The sequence below is a fragment of the Pseudonaja textilis genome, chromosome Z (genome assembly GCF_049901715.1).
Source record: "Pseudonaja textilis isolate UNSWEBS1 chromosome Z, rPseTex1.2, whole genome shotgun sequence".
Classification (NCBI taxonomy): domain Eukaryota; kingdom Metazoa; phylum Chordata; class Lepidosauria; order Squamata; family Elapidae; genus Pseudonaja; species Pseudonaja textilis.
In genome coordinates this window covers 11,858,023-11,882,822 of record NC_142008.1, presented here as the reverse complement: position 1 = coordinate 11,882,822, position 24,800 = coordinate 11,858,023, and the positions used below count along the sequence as shown (strand labels likewise).

General features: G+C 37.5%; 1 protein-coding gene across 5 annotated transcripts in view; it reads left to right on the top strand.

Moving 5' to 3' along the window:
• Positions 1–24,800, top strand: part of ADARB2 (adenosine deaminase RNA specific B2 (inactive)) — a 489,405-nt gene that overhangs the window by 91,184 nt on the left and 373,421 nt on the right. The gene's annotated exons all lie outside the window — the stretch shown is intronic.

Below are 24,800 nucleotides of genomic sequence, written 5' to 3'. Positions count from 1 at the left end.
CTGATAAAAGTTTAGTGTTATGGTGAATAATGTGTGGTTCTTTATAGGAGTGCTTTCAGTCCTTCTGTGGGCTTCATGAAAATAGGAAGGAAGATAAAAAAGTCGGGAATTCTGTTTATAAAGGAGAATATTTGTAGCTCAAGGTTAAAATGAAGGGTTCTTGATGCTCTCTTAGCTGGCTGTTTTCTTGCAGATGTTTCATTATCCAAACTAGGTAACATCAACAGTGCTTGTACTAGTATTACATCAGTGCTAGTACCAAGAATAGCACTTATGATATTACATAGTTTGGGTAATGAAAAGTCTGCAAGAAAATAACCATGCTCAGAGAGCACCGAGGACTCATCAGCTCTGTTTATCTCTTTATTTTTCTGAATCCCAATTTTCCAACTGAAGTTTGTATATAGTTATATTTTTTTAAAAAAATATTTAAAATATACTTATAGTAGGTCTCACTATAGGTTCCAAGCAATTCTTAATGAAATGGTTAGCAGGGAAGTCAACTTTTTCTGAAGCTTGCCAACTTGTAATAATGCCCCCTCCCCATGTACTCTGCATCGCAGGGTGATGCTAAGCATGGCCAAAGGTGCCCCATATATGGTGAAAATACAGGGCAAAACAAAACAAGATCATCTTAGGCTACTGGTGAGACTCTAATATGGCAGAAAAATACAAATGTATAGGATCATGACAGTTTTCTCTTATCTAACAGAATAATACAGTTGGAAGGGACCTTGGAAGTCTTCAAGTCCACTACTCAGGCAGGAGACCTCCCCACTTTTGGCAAATGGTTGTCCAGTCTCTTCTTAAAAGCCTCCAGTGTTAGAGCACCCACAACTTCTGAAGGCAACTGCTGTTCCACTGGTTGATTGTTCTTATTGTCAAGAAATTTCTCCTTACTTTTACATTGCTTCTGTCTTTGTTCAGTTTCCATCCATTGCTTCTTGTCTTGCCTTCCGGTGCTTTGGAAAATAGACCTCTTCTTCTTTGTAGTAGCCCCTCAAATATTGGAACACTGCTATCATATTAACCCTAGATTTTCTTTTCACTAGACTAAGCATAAGCAATTCCTGAAAATCTTCTTCATATATTTTAGCCTTTAGACCCAATTCCCAAATCATCTTTGTCATTCTTTTCTGTACTTTTCCAGAGTCCAAACATCTTTTTTATATTATGGTGACCAAAATTGGATGCAGTATTCCAAGTGTAGTCTTACCAAGGCATTACAAAGAAGTAGTGTCACTTCTCGTGATCTTAAATCTGTCCCTCTGTTAATTCACCCTAGGACTGCATTGGCTTTTTTGACAGCTACAGCACATTTCTGGCTCGTATTTAAGTGATTGTCTACTAGAACTTGAAGATCCCTCTCACAGTTACTGCTGTTGAGCCAAGTTTCACCTAGTCCATGGGTCGCCAACCTTTTGGACCTCAGGGACCACCAACTCATAATTTTAGATCCCAGGGATCACTAACAGTTCTGTGGGCATGGCCTAATTTGTGGGTGTGGCTTGGTGGTCATGTGACTGGCTGGGCATGGCTTGTATGTAAATATAAATATTTATATGAATATTGAATTTTTTTATAAAAAAGATCAACTTTTACCCCAAATCAGGCAAAGAAGGCAGATTGAGTTGCTCAAAGAATCACAGGTTCATTCAGAAATCTATCTATCTGCCATTGGCTAGCTCAGTCTGTCACATAAATTTTGCTTGCAAGCAAACTCACAAAATTAACTCACAACACACCATGCATGTAAATATTTAATTTTTTATAAAAGAAAAGAGCAACTTTTACCCAAAATCAGGCAAAGCAGGCAGATTGAGTTGCTCACAGAATTATTCAGTGATCTAACTATCTGCCATCGGCTAGCTCTGTCTCTCAAATTTGCTTGCCGTGAGCCTGCACTGAATTTGCTTGCAAGCAAACCTTCAGTCCTAAGGGAGGTTCGGCTGTGCTGAGCCAAAGTTCTAAAGACTAGCTAGAAAGCAAGAAATCCAACCATTTCCTGCTTCCTAGCTAATCTAAATCTCCCGGCACAGCAGAACAGATGAAAAAGGAAAAATAGCAATTTGGCAGGGAAGTTTGCCGGGTAAGGAGTGAGTGGGCGGGGAGGGCTCCCACGGGCCATGTGGGCAGTGCAGCCTTGTGTTTCTGCACAGCCTGGATTAATTGCTTTGTGGGGGTGCTCTGGGGGTGAGATTTCTCTGTGGCCCACCAAAATTTTCTCACGCGGCCCACCGGTTGGCGACTGCTGACCTAGTTCACACCTGTATTTTTGGTTTTTCTTGCCTTTCTTATAGGAAAAAAAGCCTTACTTTTTCTACATTGAATATCATTTTGTTAGATAGGGCATGGTCTATTGAAGAGGACTCTACAGCTATCTTAATTTGCATTTCCCTCCCTATCCCCTCCCCGTTTTTCAGTGCTTTACACACAAAATAGTGAGGCACTGATACTTCATCCACTTTGGAGCAGGCTTCCAGTTCTGTGGCTTATTGATTTGCTGACAGTTATTACCGTAACTTCTATTACTTATCATTTGTATGTCTGCTACCCGAAGTCATCACATTAACAAACATGTGTAATTGTTTTTTTGCATCTCAATGAAGGTTTGTGTTTTTCAGGCTGCAAAGCCGAAGGGTTGTGGGAACACATGTCATCATTTTCCAATCCATCAAGCCTCCTTTTTCATTCAAATGAATTCTACCTTTATCAATGATTAGAAGCATGCTCATTTCTCCACTTAGCATCTGATTTAATGTTGTCCTTTGAGAATCGTAATGTCATCTAACAAGAGCTGCGGAGAGATGCTTTGCTGTTGTTGAAAGCCTCTGATACGTCAAGAATGGAGCCAGCTAAGATTTTCTCACCCTGTTTATGACCTGACTCCAAATGATACACTCTGCTGGAGAGAAAGTAATTTAATGCCCATTATTATCATATAATCCTGAGCCTTCTTTTGAAGCCATCAGCTTCAAAATCCAGCTGTAGCTGGCTAAGTTCATTTGAAAACATTATCTAAGCTTTTATCATCTCCCTCCAAGAGAGATATACCTGTTTTCTACCAAACTCCTTTCTCCTTGCATGCCTAAATTAACCACTTTTTTTTTCCTTGTGACAACAAAATATTTTCAGGTTCAGAGAGACATGCAAGCAGCAAAAGCAAAGAGGAAAAGCAGGAGAAATTTACTAATTAAATTATTTAGATCCTTAAGAACCATTAAAAACCTTACAAATCATTTAATTCTGTGATGGCAGTTAGCCTATTTCTGCTGGCATGTTAATGTGGCTGTAAAGTAAATTATTTTAACTAATTATTATTAAATCATTAACTACTTTTTGTTGTTGAAGCGTTCCAAAATTGTTAAAATGATGGAATGCTTTACAATCGGTATGAAGAGAGAAATATGTATTGTTGGTGACATTTTATAGTTATTTTTCAAATTATCCTTTGGGGCTCCTTTCTGGAGGCCAGAGTTCATCCTATAGATTAGTTCTTAATCCAGGAACGGAGAGAGAAGACTTTCAGTTGCTTGGAAATGAACTGGGTATTTCTCTAACTGTATTGTTTAAAGTGCTAAATTTAAAAGAGAAAATATGTGCTGAGCGCTCAGTGGATTCTGCCCTGGCTTTTTCTCATAACCAGAGGTGGTAATTCAGCAGGTTCTGACCAGTTCTGGAGAGCTGGTAGTGGAAATTTTGAGTAGTTTGGAGAACCAGCAAATACCACTTCTGACTGGCCCTGCCCCCATCTATTCTCTGCCTCCAGATGATTGGCTGGGTCTTCTTTTGTTGCACTGCACAGGAGAACAGAGCTGGAAAGCAGGTTAGTTGGGTGGGGAGGGAATGGGATTTTTCAGTATCCTTCCCAAGGAGTGGGGAAGGTATGGAGATTTTGCCATATCCTTTCCCTGCCACGCCCACCAAGCCATGTCCACCAAGCCACACCCACATAACCAGTAGTAATTTTTTTTTTAATCTCACCACTGCTCATAACATTGGGAAAAGAAGTCAACATTATTGGACTACATGGACCAATGATTTGGAATGAATGAATTTCCTACCTTCTAAAGGACTTTTCTAGGAATCATTCCTGGCCAAACTTTCATTTAATGTGTGTTTTATTTTGGGAAATTGTGGGAGTTTGAAGTCCATATATCTTGTAGTTGCTGAGAAACATTGTTCTAGAACAGGGTGTCAAATTTGATTTCATTGAGGGCTCTATCAGCAAAAATGGAGTTGGGGTGGCATTTGCAGTTCTCCTGAACTCCATTTTTTGGTGGAGGAGGTACCGCAGGCCACATCTAAGCACTCTGCAGGCTGAAATTGGGCCGTGGATCTTGAGTTTTACACCCCTGTTCTAAACCATTGCAGAAATCAAAAATTTAGCAACAAAAGCTTCCTTCCTCTTCATGACATTATGCTTATTCTGAAAAATGACAATATCATTTTTTTTCCTGAACACCACCACTCTGCTTAACAAATAATTCCCTCAACACTGTCCAACTATTTATTAAGTCTGCGCTAATATTACTATTAATCTTCTCATCACTCCTTATCACCGATCCGCTCCCACTTGTGACTATATGAATGTAACTTTCTCACTTATATCCTTATGATTTATATTGACTCTTTTCTAGTATGATTTGGTTGCTTATTTGTACCCTATGACTATCATTAAGTGTTGTATCTTAGATATTTGATGAATGTATCTTTTCTTTTTATATACACTGAGACCATTTACACCAAGACAAATTCCTTATGTGTCTAATCATACTTGGCCAATAAAGAATTCATCGTTCATGCATTCTTTCATATAGAAGCTTGGATAGAGTTTTTTTTTAAGAAAGCTAATTCATTTAGCAAATGCAGGTAGTCCTTGACTTATAACTGATTGCTTAGCAATCAGTTGAAGATAAGATAGACTTCCCCAGAACTACTTACAACCTCATTTCAAGTCATGTGATGGACTTTTAAGTACTTGCCAACAGGTAGGCTTTTATAGACATCTGCCGAAACCCATAGTCATATTACCATGGTGTTTTTTTTGTAGGAAACCAGTATTTTCTTCCAGCTTTTTTTTTTTTTTTGGGGGGGGCAAAAAAAATGCCCTTTGGGTGCAACGGGTTTGCTTAATGATTGTTCATTAGTTAACAACCATTTTAATTGTGGTTGATTTACAACCATTTTATGATTGCTGCCCAAAAATAATCATAAAATTGGGTGCAGTCACGTGATAACTCATTTGAGGAACACCATGACTTAAAACCATAATTCTGGCCTCAATTATTGTCCTAAGTTGAGAGTTACCTGTATTCAGGGTGATTTCTCCATAATATTACTCCTTAAAATGGCCTGCATTAAGAAATTATATTTGAACATGGCTGAAATTGTACCTGGAATGAGCAAAAGCTCTACTTCAGATCAAAGGGGATTGAAATGCTTTGTTTTTGTTGCCTTCATGCATGCACAGATATATGCATTATGAAAGCAGCTGATTTAGTTCAGTAGCATTCAGTTTCCTCACATGTTTTGAAGAAAACAGATGATGTGACGGGAGGCATGGGAAAGTTCAGTGTTCTGTGATCAGAACCTCTAATTAAAAAGAAAAGAAATAAAAAGATTTTAGAAAGGAATGAAGAGTTATAGATAGAAGGAACATTTAATGACTACCACTATTGTCTTGATGGGTTTTTAAGATACTCCAGGTTCTCCTTTTTGACAGAGTAAAAACAAAAGTTCTGTCAAGCACCCAAAGAGAGGAAGGCTTGTGCTCAGGCAACCTTGGGTGAAAGAATAACATACCTGGTGTTTTAAAATAATAAAATTATTATTTTATATTGTGTCTGTGCACTTTCAAGGATGATCTACTTAGAAGAGGGCAGAATCTCTGACTGGGATCACAATAACGCTTAATGTGGTTGCTCAGATATTGGCTTAGAATGAACTCAGCCATTGTGGTTTGTAAATTCTGGTTTATAACTTTATGCCCAGTCAGAGAACTGAGGTTCTCAATCCACTTTCCCTCCTTTTGTTCTTTTGACAGAAAAGTAACTGCAAAAAAGAGGAAAATACATGATGTATTTCATGGCCGCGAGTCTGCTTGCTGTTGACATCACATGAAGATTAGTTTAATAGTGAAAAGACTAAGCAAGTCTGTGCTAGAAAATAGGCCAAAGTAGGTTCTAAATATCGTGTCCTCTACTGGAGCTCTTGTAGAGAAAGCTTGCCATATCAGAAAAGATGCTTAAAATCCATTTATTTTTTAAAATAAAAATAAAACAGCTTCAGTTTTTGCTCAGATGATTTTTTTAAAGTTTTTTTTTTAAAGTTTGTGGGGGGATTTTATTATCACCACTCGAACTTTAAAAAAACAAAATACCTCTAGATTTTTTTCTTGTTTTGTTTTACTTTTTTGCAGATGAGTCTTGATACCTGAGATATTAACATTAAATGCTGATGTACTTATTTACACTGAATACAGCCAGACATTCTTCTTCTTCCAAGGAAGAGGGTATGAATTATTCTCTTTTCTCCACTATCTTGTCCATGGTCACTGTCTGCTTGTCATAAGGATAAGCGAATGGCCATTACTCCAGGTCACTAGGAGGTGACCTGGAGTAATGATACAGCATTTCATTTTCTTTTGCTGATACTGCATTCATGAAGCTATTCTGCCTTGGCTATTTTGATCTGTTACTGCAGGGAGAAGAGAAACATGCAGGCATTCATGTGTTTTAATCTCTGCCATTATCCAGTTGGTTGAGGGATGAAGGCACCAGGCTAGTCCTGCTTAGGCATGAATACTGGTTGGATGACTTTCAACCAATCATCAGGAGATTTCAAATACTAGTCCCGCCTTAGGCATGAAAGCCAACTGGGTGACTTTGGGCCAATCCCCAGGAGACTGTGAGTTCTAGTTCCACCTCAGGCATGAAAGATGGCTGGTTTACTTTGGACCTCTCTCTCACACCACCTCACAGGATTATTGTGGAAAAATAGAAAGAGGAAGAAGTATTAACTGTGTTTGTCACCTTGAATTATTTATAAAAATAATAAAGGCAGGATATAAAGAAATAAATATCTTAAGTTGGTCATATAATAAACTGAGTATGATATACAATTTTATTCAGAGTTCCCTGTGTAGAATTTTTGTGAGTTACATATATGCATGTGTGCATGTGCACGGGGACACACACACACACACACACACACACACACACACACACACACACAGTTTCCATATGTGCAGAAAGCATCCAAAAAAATTTAAAATTGCTTTCCTGATAGTGTCAAATAAAAAAACAACCCCAAATGGTTGCTGTGGAATTTATATTCTCCATTTGGTGATTTGTCTTGTAGATACATGAAGATAGAGGCAATTTCTGTTTGGATTGGATTGGACTGAAAGATCGGAAAAATCTACTATACAAATCAAAAGACATACCTATACTCTTGTACTGTATACATGTTGAAAAATCCCACACACCAAATCTTTCTGATTGTACTGTGTGATCTGCAATAGGTTTGTCACCTTTATAGTCCTACATGGCTTAGGGTCAGTTTATTTGAAGGACTCTTTTTTCCCAGTTACATCTACCTGAGCAACCAAAGCTGGGAAGTAGCATATGCTATAGGTCCCCTCAAAAAGTCCATATAATGTGACTCCCTGTGGAACATCTTCCCCCAGAGATAAGATTGGCCCCCATCTTGACGCTCTTTTGAAAGGCCTTGAAGACATGGTTTTGCCAGCAGGCCTGGGAGACCCAAGGTGATATAGAGCCCATCAAATGGACTACAAAGATGAGGCTGGAAAGATTGGGAGAGTGTCAACCTATTTTCCAAAGCACAAGGCAAGAAGAGAAACAATGGATGGAAATTAACCAAGGAGAGAAACAACCTAAAGCTAAGGACAAAATCCCTAACCATGAGAGCAATCAACTAGTGGAATAACTTGCTTTCAGAAGTTGTGGGTGCTCCCCACAACTCCACTAGTTGGAGGCTTCGAAAAAGAGACTGGACAACCACTTATCTGAAAAGGTATAAAATCTCCTGCTCAAGCAGGAAGTTGGACTAGAAGACCTCTAAGGTCTCTTCCAACTTTATTATTCTAATGTCCTATGAGTAGTTGGTTTGGTTGTAGTGGAGTAGAGAGCAGAGGGGAGAGGGCTCGTTGGGTTTTCTATTTGGAGTTTTATTTCTGTAAGCCACCTGAAGTCACCATGAATTAGTTGGGTAACCATATAAATTTTATAAATAAATAAAATAAATAAACAGGAGGGAAATATGCCAACCTCTGTTTTTTCCAAGATCCATGCATGCATTGTAACACATACTCCAGAGTCATTGGATTAGATTGAATATAATTATACTTGAAGCAGATCAATATAGAGAGAGTTGGGAACTATGCAAATGAGCCATGAAAGACCTGAGTTTGTTCAGTAGCAGCTTATTCCATTTCAGAAATGTATTAGTTTCAGTTAATATGCATTGGATCTGAGAAAAACATTAAGGCTGTCTTTCAAGGACTTCAATAGATTGGCTTCTATAAATACCATCTGGTTTACTTCGGTGCATCCGAGCATACCAAAAGAGGGGGAAGGTAGCCAGAAAATCAGAGAAATTAAAATGCATTTGTTTTGTGCCTCCCAGTTTTGACTTTATTTGGGATAGGAAGATATTTTCTATTTTAAAAGGGGGCGGGGGAATTATAGTGGTATTCACTGATTTATTTCGACGGCATTGTTTCCATATGTCAGTTTTTGTTTCCCTGCTAATGAAATGGATTCAGGCAAAGTATGTCAGGAGGAAAAGTTAAACCTGCAATTTGATGCAAAAATGAGCAAAGCCACTAAAATGATCAGAGAATAAATGAATGCAGAATTGAGTGAAGCATATGTCAGACGGCTCCTTGAAAGGTGCTTAAGGGCGTTGATGCAGTGACAGGCACAAGGTAGAACTTCGATCCATCATAATACGGATCACATATGTGATTTTTTTTTTTTGTTCCCCAAGCTCTTCACGGAAAACTCCAAAGAAATTACTAACATGAATGCTTTGAATTTCCTTTACTTATACTAGCACTGGCACTGATGTCATAGTAGGTATATTTCACACACATCCCTGACACAGAAAATATCAGAATATATGCTGTAGTCAAAGAAAGTTGAATGAATATCAGTAAGAAAGTCTTTGAGATTAACCTGGCTCCAGTCAATAGGAAAGTCTGCTTTGTCAGGTTTATGAGTAAATTCATCACTTTTATTTCAGTATGGAAAAGAGCAGTTCAAACACTAAAGTAGTACATATTTATTTAAATATGCATATATTTATTATAAATGGAACCATCCCAGTTTGGCCTTTGCTGATGCCCACGAAGTATCATTTGGCGCAGCCTTTTAAAGTCTCTGTCCCAGATGTCAGTCTGTGTAATTACATTGGATAAGCTAGTTGGCTTTGAGGCAGATGCTGTGAACATATAAGTGCATAGATAATGGTATCTACAGCTAGTTCTTGACTTGTGACCATAACGCAGCCTGCTTATGACAGTAGTATACTGGGAGGGTCATAAAACAGATCACCATGTGACTTGACCTGTTTTTTACTATCGTTTTTGTGGTGATTGTAAAGCCATTGTTTGCAAAGGGCCATTTTTGCCCAAAATTGGAAATAAATGCTAGTTCAGGGCAAAAAATGTTGTAAAACACATTTACATGACCATAGAATTCTGCAAACAATCATAAATACAAGTCAATTGCCAAGCATCTGATATGTGGCCATAAGACTACAAGAGAACAGCCTTTGGAGTTTTAGAAATGGGTTCTAATCTTAACAAATAAATGCTCTGTCTTACATATTGGCAAAAAAAAAAAAATCCGAAAATAAAATACAGGCTGAATAGTCAAGACCTTGTTGATGATCAAAACTCTGTAAGGATCTTGGAGTACTCATCTCTAATGATCTAAGTGCTAGAGCCCACTGTAACTACATAGCCAAAAAAGCATTAAGAGTTGTTAACCTAATCCTGTGTAGGTTTTTCTCTGGTAATATCACACTACTAACTAAAGCATACAAAACATTTGCTAGACCAATATTTGAATACAGCTCATCAGTCTGGAACCCACATTACGTATCTGATATTAACACAGTTGAGAAAGTTCAGAAATATTTTACAAGAAGAGTTCTCCACTCCTCTACTTGTTGCAGAATACCTTATGCCACCAGATTTGAAATTCTAGACCTGGAAAACCTAGAACTACGTCTCCTTCGGTCCGATCTAAGTATAGTATATAAAATTATACAGTATATTGCAATGTCCTACCTGTCAATGAATACTTCAGTTTCAACTATAACAATACAAGAGCACACAATAGATACAAACTCAAGGTTAATTGCACCAAACTTGATTGCAGGTAAAACGACTTCAGCAACTGAGTGGTCAATGTTTGGAATACTCTATCTGACTCTGTGGTTTCTTCCCCAAACCCCAAAAACTTTAACCTTAGACTTTCTATTATTGACCTCACCCCTTTCCTAAGAGGTCTGTAGGGGGCATGAATAAGCACACTAACGTGCCTACTGTCCCTGTCCTATTGCTTCTTTTATTTTTCTTATATGTTTGCATGTATTCATAACTATGTTTTTACTTATACATATTATCTTGTAAGTAATTGACAAACCAAATAAAATAAAAATAAATTTTAAAAAAATCTGTGTATGGGGTAGAAACTTAAATAGCTGTTAAGCAATTTTTTTATTTTATATTTACAACAAGTCTGTCATACATTTAAACAGTGTGTTGATGGGGTACATATATCTTGTGCTAACAATTATAATTATAATTTATTTCTTGCCAAAATAAAAGTAATCACATTTTCTTTATAAGCCATTGTTTCTTATATATATTATCTTTATAACAATTTTAACTTATTTCTCTATATATTCATCTACTCAATTTTAACTTGTTTTATTTTTCAACCATTGATAAAATAAATATCATACCATATAATATTCAGTTTCTTCTTTTTCTTTAATTGCCAATGTTAATCTATTCATCTCTGCACATTCCAATATTTTCTCAATCACCTTTCCCTCTGCCGGAATTTTTTTGCTTTTCCAATTCTGAGCAAATACAATTCTAGCTGCAGTTAATACATGAATAATTAAATACACTTTTTCTTTGCTATAGCATTCAGGTACCATCCCTAATGGGAATATTTCAGGCTTCAAATCTACAAGTTGCTTTATCATTTTTTCCAATCATGTGTGTACTTTTGTCCAATATCTTTTAGCTTCTATTCATGTCCACCACAAATGGTAATATGATCCAGGTATCTGGTGATATTTCCAGCAATTGGTTGGTTTGTCTTTAAACATCTTTGCCAATTTTTCCAGTGCGAAGTGCCATCTATAAAATACCTTGTACAAATTTTCTTTGTATACTGTCAACATTGTTAATTAATAGTTTCTTTCCCATAGTTTCTGCCATTTATCTAATTCTATAGCATACCCAATTTTTTTTACCCACACTATCATCCTTTCCTTCACTTGTTTTTCTTCTAGCTTGACACATAATAAATAACAATACAATTTTTTAAATGAGCTTGTTTTAGTATTTTATCCAATTCTGTCAACTACTTGTAAAAACCTCAGCTTTAACATCTTCTTCATATCTTGATTGTATTTTCATATATGAGTACCAATGCATATTAACCCCTTATTCATTCAACTCTTATTTAGTTTTGTGCTCACCCTTTCATTCAATACGTCCTTATGTCTAACAATAGTTCCCATTTTAGTTGTTAAGCAATTTGTCATAATTCAAGGACTGCCTGTATCTTGCTTTCATGATAGAGACAAGGATAAGGCAGACTGAGCTTCTTTCAGATCTTGGGTCTCAGATCTACAACAATTCACTGCAAAGTGTCTTCTGAGCTATAGGACTTACCAGGCTACTTTGTCTACTTTGTCCTCCTGTCTCCGGTCTACAACACAATCCTTTCAGCAGTTCCAAGAAGGTTTGCACTCTGATACAGGTGACCCCAAGAGCACCAATAAAACCCCCAAGTTGCCTCAAGAGTTTTCAGAGAGAGTGCTAATGACAAGATGACTGCAAAGAAAATTATCTTTCCAACCCTTCTCCCATCATCCTGCCAGAAATAATCCTTCCATCGCCTCCCCATTCCTGCCAGAACCAATGAAGCTTCCTGGATGAGAAGCAAAATTTCTTCTTCTTTCTCAAGAAAAAAAAAACAAAAACAGTCCAGTTGCTTTTTGAAAAAGTACTTTGGGACAACTATGACCTGGATGATTGAGAATCTCCATAGATATTTGTCTAGGATAAGAAATCTTGACTCTCCTTAAAATGTACTCCTTCCTCAACTTTGCCAAAATTATTTGTGTCTAGAAATTTAATGGCCCCAGAAAGAATAGCTTAATTTTGTGATACCAGAAAAAAAGATGTTCTTGATACCTGTCACTCAGGAAGTCTCTCATGAAAAATCTTCTTTGGCTGTTAAGAATGGGAAGTTTTCAGTCATTGTTCATAAAATGTAGAAGGAGTCCCTTTTTAGATACCCTCTTCAGAGGCTATCAGCATAAGTGGGAAAGAAAAATAATAGTGCTTTTAATAGTGCTTAATCATTTAAATTGTTTCAATACCATTTTATGCTTATTTCAGTCTGTAATTTTAAAAATATATTCAGATGATTGGAGTTTAATGTAAACTGTGCTGAGCAGCTTAGGAAAATGATGTAGAAATTAATATGAAAAAGGAGGAGGAGGAAGAGGAAGAGGAAGAGGAGGAGAACAAGGAGGAGGAGGAGGAGGAGGAAGAGAAAGGAGGAGGAGGAAGAGAAAGGAGGAGAAGAAGGAGGAAGAGGAAGAGGAGAAAGACGAGGAGGAGGAGGTAGTCGCTGACCTTGTCAACCTGGTCACACATTCAGTCATATCAGATTTTATCCCAGTGCTCGCTAATCGTTTAACAGTTGCAGCTGGCATTTAAACCAGAACGTCCATCTTTCCAAGAAAATATTATCTCTCAGCCCTGTTCTTGAATAGCTATCACTTTAACTTGATAATTTGCTCTGAAAAAGAAGTGAAGATGAGGTTCCAATTGAATAATAACTTTTTGGTGGTGGCAAATAAGATTTCATAAAAAGGAGACAGATTAATTGAGCATTGAGGAATTATTGAGAAGAAGAAAGTGAAAAGATCTGGTTGGCTTTCAGTTTACCCCACTGAAACTAAGTTGGCTTGGGAAATGGACTTTAGGCATCTTAAAGGAAAAAGTGTGAGCCAATTGGTGTGAAATCCAGAATGTACAATAGTCCTTGACTTACAAGTATTCATTTAGTGACCATTCTAAGTTATAACAGCACTAAAAAGAGTGACTTATGACTGTTTGTCACACTTACAATCACTGTGGGATCCCTACAGTCAGATGTTGGCAATTGGCATGTATTTATGATAGTTGTAGTATCCCAGGGTCATGTCATACCCTTTTGCGACTTTCTGACAAGCAAACTCCATGGGCAAGCTAGCCACTGAGTTACTAATATAACAACTGCAGGAATTTGTTTAACAACTGTAGAAAGAAGGGTCACAAAGTGGGGCAAAATTCACTTAACAACAATCTGGCTTGGCAACAAAAAAATTGAGCTCCATTGTGGTCATAATTCGAAGATTTCTGTAATGAATGAGACAATCACTTCAAAAGAACTAAGTTTGCTGTAAGGGTTTGTGTGTTTTTTTCCATTCCCTAAAGAAAAAAAAACACTCTGTACTCTGCCCACTTTTATTTTCCTTTTTCAATTTAATTTATCTGTTAAGGCCATAACGAGAACCTGAATGGGATACAGGAATGCATGTTCCCTGGCGGAAAAGACAAAAATATACCAAATAAACGAAGAAAAACAAGCCAATAATTTTGTCGAGGGGTAAAGCCAGGACATCCGCAAGTGCATTCACTTAATTTCAATGAACTGTTGTGTCCTTCCCTGCTGAGAAAGTCGAGATAGAAAAGAGGGCATTGCATATCCTTCCATTCCATTCTTTTTTAGACAGGCTGGTGCATCTCGGGCAACTTTTGAATGGCTAGATCATTTGCCAGGATTGTGTGTCAATTTCCTCTTCCCTGCATCACAATTGAGAATCCGTTGTGGAATTCAGAACTGTTTTTTTAAAAACTGTCATCTATATAGCCAAGGTGGAGCTCTTTAGAGAAAGTTGATTTTTGGAATCTCTTTGCTAAGTTGAGCCTAAGCTATTATTTTGTTTCCAAGATTTCTATCTTTAATGCTGTCCATCAACACAGAGTTCCTGTAAATATCCCAATTTTGAAAAAACAAACAAACAATACCACATTATGCACTGCTCAGCCACCAGTTAAGGGGAGCGCATTCATTCATTCATTCATTCACTCGTTTATTCAAAATCTCCAAATTTTCAATAAAAGGCTATGATATTTAACTTTATCATGTAAGTAAACTCCAAGGAGAAGGGATAAAAGGCAAAGGATACTGTTGAGGTAATTCCCCATTAGGAGAATGAGTGCACACAGGGAGACATAGTGAGAGTGGTGAGGAATAACACACAACCAGCACACAGATACACTGTATAGTAAAATGTAGGTTTTTACTTCCAGTAAACGGTTAAGCAAAGTCCAACAAGCAGTCCAAGTCATACACGGTTAAAGCAGTCAGTTTTTCAGTCCAGGGATAATCCAAATATCAAAGTCCAGTATCATATACAGTTCAGGAACAGATTTACAGCAATCCAAGAAAAACAACAATCAGCAACAGTCAATAGGAAAAAATGCAAGAACAAAAAATAGGGAATAACAGAACATCGACCAACTAGCAACTACAGAACTAACAACCCAGGTTTCTGGCTCCATCTTATGGCCGTTTGAGGAACCAAACCCAATTACAATTTTAGCATTCCCTTAAAGAGACAGTATTAAATGTCTATCCTGGTTTATATATTTCTAACCCAACTGTTAGATGACTATCAATTCCTAACATTCTCCCCTTTGGGTAGGACAATATATAACACCTTACAGTTTAAGTCCATAATCCTCACAGCAATCCTTATGCTTTACAGAGCCTTGGGCTTTTGTAAAATGATCTGCAATGGTATTCTCTGACATGCAGTATTCCAGTTTAATCATTTTACTTTGCACAAATTGTCTCACATTTAAATATCTTAAATCTGTGTGTTTTGATGTTGTCTTTACAGCAAGACTAGAAGCCATCTGTATTGCTGATTGGTTGTCTTCATAAACAACAATAGAATCTGTTACATCAATTCCCATATCAGTCAATAGTTGCTTATAGTAAACTAAATCTGTACATAATAGAGATAAACATGAGAATTCACCCTCCATTGTTGACAAACTTAGATGTTTCTGTCGAATAGACCTCCATCCAATCAACACATTTCCTAATAATACTACAGTACCTGACATAGATTTACGTGTATTTATGTCTGTAGCAAAACTTGCATCAGCATATGCAGTTAAACTTAGTTCATCCTTAGGCTCCAAATATAATGCATTGTTTGTTTCAGATATCTTAACACACGTTTAGCAGCTTGCCAGTACCTTTCAGTTGTCTCAGTATTAAACCTAGCTAATTGGTTAACACGGTATGCTATATCTGGCCTTGACCAATTACTGAGATAAGATAAACTACCAATCAAGGACTGATAAGTATATTTATCAAAAACAGGACTTTGTACATCACTATGGCTAAACTCCTGGCTCATCGGTGTTTTAGCCAGTTTACAAAGTTTCGTTTTAAAATTCTTAAGTAACTGGTTAATTTTATCTGTCTGTGAGATTTTGTAGCTTCCCCTATTTTTATCTATTTTTAAACCAAGATACTGTTTAATCTCTCCTAAATGTTTTATTTTAAATTTCTTCTCTAGCAGTGAAATAATCTCAGTAGCTTCTTTCTCAGTCTTAGTGATTAATGCTATGTCATCAGTGAACAATAGCAACAACGAAACTACACCATCACTTTCCCTTTTGAATAAACATGGATCAGCCATGCCAGCTACAAACCTATCTTTGTTAATTCCTTAACTATACAATGGTTCCATTCATAGCCTGATTGCTTTAAGCCATAAAGACTCTTTTTTTAATCTCCAGCAATCAGTTTTATTATCAGTTTTTTTACCCAAAGGCTTCTTTAAATATATAGTATGTTGCAATGGTGCATGAACATATGCCGTCTCCACATCTAGATGGTTTATTGGGTATTTATTTTTAGCTGCCCACACTAATGCTGCTTGTAATGTGGTAGCCTACACCTCATTGTAGTCGTTGGTTGACTGATCGAACCCTTGTGCTATTAACCTGGATTTATGGGTAACAGTCCCATCAACACCTGTTTTAATTTTATAAATCCACTTACACCCTATGGCATGCATACCTGGTGGTAACCTGGCATTTTCATATACCTCCAAACTTTGTAAAGATTTCAGTTCCTTATCCATTGCTTCCTGCCAAGCAGCCTGATCCTTAGCAGGATACAGTTTCAGTTCATTATAGTTAGTAGGAATTGTATTTACTTGGCATACTATACTAGCCTGATATTTATCTGGTGGTTGTGTAACACGGTTTGAACATCTAGGTAACTCAGCGCTTACTGGTGGACTCTCCTGTTCCATCTGCTCCTGTTCTTCTACCTCCTCCTGTGTCTGTACTTCCTCTTTAATTGTTACTGATGGTTTAACTGTCTCATCATTAGGGACTACTTGGGTTTGATAACAACATCATTATTGGATTCCTGTTCTAGTTTATTCCACCCAACGTGCTCAAGAAATTTAGCACTAGCACTACAGTAAACATTAGTTGTGCCTCGATCCCAAAATCTAAACGATCTATGGTTGGCTTCGTAACCTACAAAAAATAATTTTCTAGCTCTATGTTGACCTTTAAGTCTTACTTGTGAGGGAATGAATATGCATCCATGCTGGAGCTTCAAATGTGTGTAGATAACTTAAATTTGGTTTTCTGCCATGCCAACGAGTGAATGGCAAATCACCAGCTGTTGTGTTCACCACACTGTTTAACACATGATTGCTACACATTATGACTTCACCCCACAGTGCTTCCGGCAAACCTGAATCAGATAACATAGTGCGAGCTATGGCTTGTAATGTTTGCCCTCTTTTTTCTATAAACGAGCTATGTTGTGGCCTGTAAAGTGCAGAATCCTTATGCTCGATACCAGCCAATTTTAACATTGTTTGGAATCTGTTGTTAATAAACTCAATCCCACTATCTATTACTAAAGTAATTACTTTATGTTTCATTTTTCTTTCTGCAAACCTTAGCCAATTAAAGAAATGTTGGAATATTTCTGTTTTGTTTTTCATTAAATAGCAGAAACCGTATCATGAGTAATGGTCCATTATACTCAAAACATAGCAGGAACTTCCCAAACTGGGTTTTTTAGGACCAATTATGTCAACAGACAGAACCTCTAAAGGTTCTTTGGTCTTAAACCCATTCAGTCTGTTTGCTGGAGTAACCTTGCTTTTCTCTGGTTGCAGACATTACAGTTTAAATACTTGCTACAGGGTTTTAATTTTACTCCCTCTGCCAGTTTAACAGTTTGTTTCAGCATTTTGAAATTAATGTGCCCCAGACCTCTATACAGTAAATGTATACAGTTGTCATGTGGCTTAACATTGTTATAAACCAAGTTAGCCATCTGCAACTGGTCATCATGTATAACATATAAATCATTCTCTAAGATAGCAGTAACAGTTTTACCCTCTTTATTATACAGTTATCTCCCCTAAAGGTTACTACATAACCAATATTAACTAAACCCCTTACTGATAACAAATTAAATTTCAGTTTAGGTACATATAACATAGATAAATGCTCATTTATACATGAACAATATGCAGTACCTTCACCAGATACTTTCATCTTCCATCTGTTTGCCAATGATACATGTTGCTTACTCATCTTTACAAACCTCTCTCTATTTCTAATAATGCACTGCGATGCTGCACTATCAACTACCCACAAATCATGGTTTACAGTTGAATTGCTAGATATAGCTAAATTAACATTCTCCTTAACCTTCTGGTGATTACCAGTATTCTGTCATTTCCCCTTTTTACAGAATCTAGCTATATGTCCCCTAGCCCCACAAGAAAAACATTTCCTAGCAGTATAGGCAGTTGAAGACAAATCCTCTTCTTGTTGTTTTTGTCTCAGTTGGTCTCTGTCCAGCCTTCTTCTTGCCTCTTCTAACAATTGTCCAGTTATGTCAGTCAAGGTCAGTTCATTTCGGGTCAAGGCTTCCAGTGACGATATGTAATCATCATAACTTTCATCCAATGAGGAAAGGATGATGTAAACCTGATGCAACTCTGAAAAAAAAATCAGTTCCTTTTCATGTAGCTCTTGAAAAGTTCTTTTCATAAAGTTTAAATAAGCTAACATATCTCCACCTTTTAGAAGACGTGCTCTAAACAGTTTAGGTATAAGATGTATGTGTGCACCTACACTGTCACGAACATAAATCCTCTTCAAATTCTCCCAACACCTAGCAATAGACTCTTCTCCATGAATATGGACTAGCTGCTGGTCACTCAGTGTTAGTCCAACTATACAAAGAGCTTGTTTGTTGTTCCGTTTAAAGTCAGCAAACTTCTTGGCGTCATCCTCATCAACTGGATCCCAAGCTTTTACATCCAGTGGATCGTGAACTGCAGCCCATGACCCTTCTCTACGCAGAAGTAGACTGCACTTCATAGACCATAGTTTGTTCCATCCAACCGGGTTATCAGTGATAGACTTGTTGAAGGGTCTTGTGCCATCTTTACCAGGACAGTAACCCACAATTAAACAGTAAACAGCTGTCTATATACGGTACTGTGTATTCATACTAATTCTCAGTTATCTGAGCCTGGTATGGCCTGGGCCCATAACCAGTATTGAGGTAATTACCTGTTAGGAGAATGAGTGCATACAGGGACACATAGTGAGATTGGTGAGGAATAACACACAACCAGTACACAGATACACTGTATAGTAAAATGTAGGTTTTTACTCCCAGTAAATGGTTAAGCAAAGTCCAACAAGCAGGCCAAGTCATACACGGTTAAAGCAGTCAGTTTTTCAGTCCAGGGATAATCCAAATATCAAAGTTCAGTATCATATACAGTTCAGTAACAGACTTACAGCAATCCAAGAAGAACGACGATCGGCAACAGTCAATAGGGAAAAATGCAGGAACCAAAAACAGCGAACAACAGAACATCGACCAACTAGCAACTACAGAACTAACAACCTAGGTTTCTGGCTCCATCTTATGGCCGTTTGAGGAACCACACTCAATTACAAGTTTAGCATTCCCTTAAAGACACAGTATTAAATGTCTATCCTGGTTTATATATTTCTAACCCAACTGTTAGATGACTATCAATTCCTAACAGATACTACTTTAATAGTTTCATTCAGGTTATTTGAAATTAAAGTATAGAAAAACATTGCAAGTCTAATTATGAATAAAACAGACATTCCCCCCTCTTTCCTCTGAAAATCATATTGCATACTCTAAAAAGGTATTTATTCTATCTTAGTTCAATGCATTTCCCTTTTTAAAACAGGGATTGAAATGGCATGATAGCACAATCAAGCAGGGATAGGCACTTGTATCAGCCAAGGAACACTGAAAATTAAGAGTCCCCAAATGGTGGGACTACATCATATCTGTTAGCAAAGAATCTTGAGACGCTTTCTCTGTTTCTTCAGCTATATTTGCTTGATTTAGGATTCTCAAGGGCTTTCAAACAGAAAATGGCAGGAAGCCTCATTTTCAACAGTGGCATTATCAAAATAATCCAAGGGGATGAAAAGCCACTTGCCCATCTCCTGTTTTAAACAAGCTCCAGACATTTTTTTAAAGCTCAACAGATCTTGCTAATTTTTTGCCACATCCTGCTTGTCAAGGTAGATGTAAGTGTCCAACTTGCCTAGATACGTATGCCCAGTATGCCCTGGCTTATTAAGTCCTTCTTGAGGGCATGATGGTAGCAGAAAATGAGTCTGTTTTGAAAACATCCCTTAGAGCTACACAATAATTAACAGGGTGATGAGTGTTGAGAAGCAAGTAGTTGATAATGACTCAGCTTAATCTCACCGGAATGCAATTAATCATGGATACTACATAATAGACTTTAGGATTTATACCTGCTTTTAAAAAAGGTACTGATGAGACGTCCTCTTCCACTCTACGCCCATTGGTTGGGTGTGGATTAAATTGTACTTACAGGAGAGAAAGCAGAAGGAAAATACGCAGAAGTCTGGATCACCTAACATGGTTTTTACTGCTCCGTTATGCAGTTACAGGAAGTCCTCAACTTACAGTAGTTCATTTAGTAACCATCCAACGGTACTGAAAAAAGTAACTTATGACAGTTTTTCATATTTACAACCGTTGCAGCTTCCCCAAGGTCCCATGATCAAAATTCAAACACTCGGCAACTGACTCATATTTATGACAGTTGCAGTGTCCCGGGGTCACATGATTTGCAACCTTCTAACAACCAAAGTCAACAGTGAAGAAAGATTAACTTAACAATCATGTTACTAATTTAACAATTGCAGTGATTTCATGTACCAACCATGGCAAGAAAAGTCATATAATGGGACAAAATTCACTTAACAACTGTTTTGCTTAGCAACAGAAATTTTGGGCTCAATTGTGGTTGTAAGTCAAGGACTACCTGTATTCTCTGATGTTCTCAGAATACAGTGCTATCAAAGAGAAGAAGAAGCTCATTCTTCTAATCCAATGATTTTCAATCTTGGCAATTTTAAGATGGGTGGACTTGTTGGCTGGGGAATTCTGGGAGTTGAAGTTCATCCATCTTAAAGTTGTTAAGGTTGAAAAATACTGCAAATCTTCCCTGCATTCATAACAGTTGTCAGTGTGTCTTGTTGCCTAAGGAACAGGAGTCTGGATATTTGGGGAAAAATTTCAGCCTCTTGAGGGATGGTTTTCATTGATCCAAACACACACACACACACACAGAGAGACACACACACACACACACACACACACAAATATATCTTTTGTCAGTGAGTGTTTGTTTTCCTTCAAAAGACATTAGTGCTGAGCATTGCTGATAGTGATCCACAAAAAAGTCAAAAAAGTCAAAATGGCAGCCTCAACCACAGAGATAGAACTGTCCTTTCAATTTGTATGACATCTCCTTCTCCAATATGTTTGCTTATTTTCTTTAACCTTACCATCAATTTTTATTTATTTATTTATAAAATGTCAAACAAAAAAGAAAACACAAATAATATAAAAATAAAATGACGGGGATAATAGGCACTTTAGTGCACTTATGCACGCTCCCTTTACGAACCTCTTAAATATGAAGTGAGGTCCACAGAAGTCAATTTGTGACTAAAACTGTGAAAATGTGTAGCTGAGACAACTGAATCAGGTGGAGCATTCCAGACTTTGACAACTCTATTACAAATATTGTATTTTTTATAGTCAAGTTTAAAATGATTTACACTGAGTTTAAAATAGTTGTTTGCACACAAATTATTGCAATTAAAACAGAAAAATTAATTTACAGGTAAAACATTACTATGTACCATTTTGTATGCAATACCTAAGTCCGACCACAAGAGACACAGTTCCAGGTTATCCAAACCAAGAATTTTGAGCCTAGTAGCATAAGGAATTTGATTATGTACAGAAGTACAAAACTTTTCTCATAAAGTCCTTCTGAACCCACTCATATTTGCTTTGCTTATTAATAGAGTATCTAGATACCTGTCTTCCTCTTTCAAGAAGCTCTTTATCTCTGCTGTGGGCTATTAAGAAAAACTTGGGGGCTGCTTTCTGTTTTTAAGGAGCACGTTTCTCCATTTCTCCTCTAGGGAAATGTAATACTCTGCCTTTTTAATATTCCCCCAAATATTTCATTCTTCTGAGGTGGGTGACTTCCCACACATGGTAGCCAAAATCTAATCTTGTGGTTGTCCACATGAAATATTTATAGCAAGATCAACCCAAAGAGGAGCCTTAAAGAAACACAGCAGGTTGTCCTTATTTGTGATGACCCAGGGTGTGCACAAAGGCAACACAGTCAGATAATCAGTAGGAGTCCGTTTATTAGCTCCAACTTTGCCCCCAATGTCCTGGTTACCTTCTGGCTAGAGAAAAACTTTCCCAGGAAGAAGCTTATGGCTGCAGAGAATCAAGCCCAAAACATGGTCAACAAAAACTGTAACTATAAGTCCAATCAAGGCAAAATGAGATAATTAGTCCAGAAGGGCAAGAGAAGGGATTCCAGACAAGAAGGAACGATAGTAATTCAACATGGTTGGGAGGATGCCAGGAACAGAAATAACCAAAGTCAACACAAGGTATACTCACATTTGTTCTCAGCATGCATCTCTTTTAAACTCCCTTCCCAGATGTGGCTAATGAAGGGAATCAGGGCCCTCTCCTCCCCCATAAGCCACGCAACCCACATTGCTCTTTTCTCCATTCCTGCGTGCCCTAGGATAAAGAGGGGGTGGGTCTGGGTCTTCCTCTGAACTCCCTCTCCCTTGTTCTACCTTTCACCTGCTCTGCTCAGCCGGGCTTTGCCATTCCCCAGTTTCATCCATAGCCAATGGAGCCACATTCCCGCTCCCTGTCAGCTGTTTATCTTCCTCCTCGGATTCAGACTCTGACAGGGGCATAACACTATCTTATAACTGCTCACCTAATAATTACTCAATTCTAACTAACATACAGTATCTGAGGAATACTTAAAACCTCAACTTGAAGTTTCAACAATTTGGGGGTCCTGTGGTCACTACTGAAGTTCACATGCTCAGCAACCAAGCTGTATTTACAGCTGTTTGCAGTCTCCTATAGTCACATAAACATGTTTTACAATGGTTTTGCCAAAAACAAGCACTTATTTCTGTTTATGGTGAAGTTGTGCCCATAGGTAAGATTACAGATTCACTTAACCACTGTAGTGAGTCACAAAAAAGTTCATAAAATTAGATAGGCCACGTGACTGACCCGCTTTATGATTGTTGCGAGCTATGACCATGATGGACAGGATCCATTACGGTTATAACTTGAGGGCCACCTGTAGTTGGGATAATATAAATGTAGAATAACACACAACAAAATTAACTTCAAACAGATATTTATCTCTCTCTTCACCTATTTTGCACATTCTTGTTATCCGGGATCATACATGATCAAATCAAAGCTATATAAATACTTATAATAAGCCAGCAATTCTGAATATTTTCCTCTCAGGAAGTCAAACTAAGTAACTTCACAGTGAGCCACAGATACGGAAATTCTTAGAACTATCAAATCACGATGTTCAGATGCTATGTCCAAATATAATTTTTCTATATGAATAGAATAGAGTAGTGTAGGGTAGGGTTGAGTAGAATGGAATGGAATAGAAGGATAGAGTAGAGTAGAAGAGTAGAGTAGAGTAGAGTAGAGTAGAGTAGAGTAGAGTAGAATAAAATTATAGAATAGAATAGAATAGAATAGAATAGAATAGAATAGAATAGAATAGAATAGAATAACCAAGTTGGGGAGCCTCCTCACTGACGGACCATAGATCGCAACTCTCTGTGGCTATGGTCTGTGCTCTTTCATTGGAGAGCCCTGATTATTACGATTAGGGGCTGAAGCTGCCTTGGAGAGGTGGCGGAGTAAGGGGCAGCCACAAGCCAGGTTGAGGGGAGCTGCATCTCCCTCCCTGGGCTTGGTCTTTTTTCCCCCAAAGATGACTGCAGCGGTGGTTTAAAATGGCCACCCCAAAGAGGAGGATTCAGCTGGATTAAGATTTGTGCAGGAGGGAAGAAAGAGGTAGATAACATCTGAACCGGGACAACTGGGCAATACAACTGAACAAAAGTACCCCAGGATTAAGGTAATATGGAATTTTTAAGAAAAGAAAAGTGAGCAGCGAAATTACAAAGGGACAGGGGAAAAAAAAGAAAATATTTTTGACAGCTAAGTAGGGCTTCGAACCAGGAAAGGAAGAAGCTGGAACTAAAGATTTAATTAAATTGGACTAAAATATTTTGGGAATAAACAGGCATAAAATAAAGCTGGACTTAAGATTGTCAAAAAATAATAATAATAAAATTTATGAATTGAAGACTGGACTGTGCTGGAATATTGAGGTTTGAAAAACCCTAAATAAAAAAAATAGGGGAAAGGTGAAGACTTTGTATAATGGAGAGTGCCACCTTTTGACAAAAACTTGAGCTTAAACAAAAGTGAAAGCATCCTGTTTCTGAATGAACTACTACAGGAAAGAGGCGAATCACTTTGCTCTGTGTCAGAAAAAATGGAAATGGCGATTGAAGAACAAGGAGAAAGAGCTTCAGAGGAGGAGTCGATTCAAGGAGAAGACATTTTAAATAGACAATTAACACAAAGAACACTACAAAGAAATGGGGAAAGAAGGAAGGTTAAAAAGTTGAGATTTAAGAAGGCAATCAAAGGGAATACCTGTGAAGTCTGGAGAGGTAGAAAGACCCAGCAGAAAAGGGGAAAGGAAGATATTAAGAAAGAGAAGGATATAAATTGGAATGAGAAAAGATATGGGGAAAAGAGGGGGAGGAGAAGCAGTAAGAAACAGGCGCATGAAATAAAGAAATACGGAAATAGTAAAATGTTGAAAAGAAATTGTTTTTTCAGAGATAATGGTTGATGAATTAAAAGGGGGATTCTTCAGGGTGACAAGAGGTAATAAGAATATTTCTGCAATTAAAA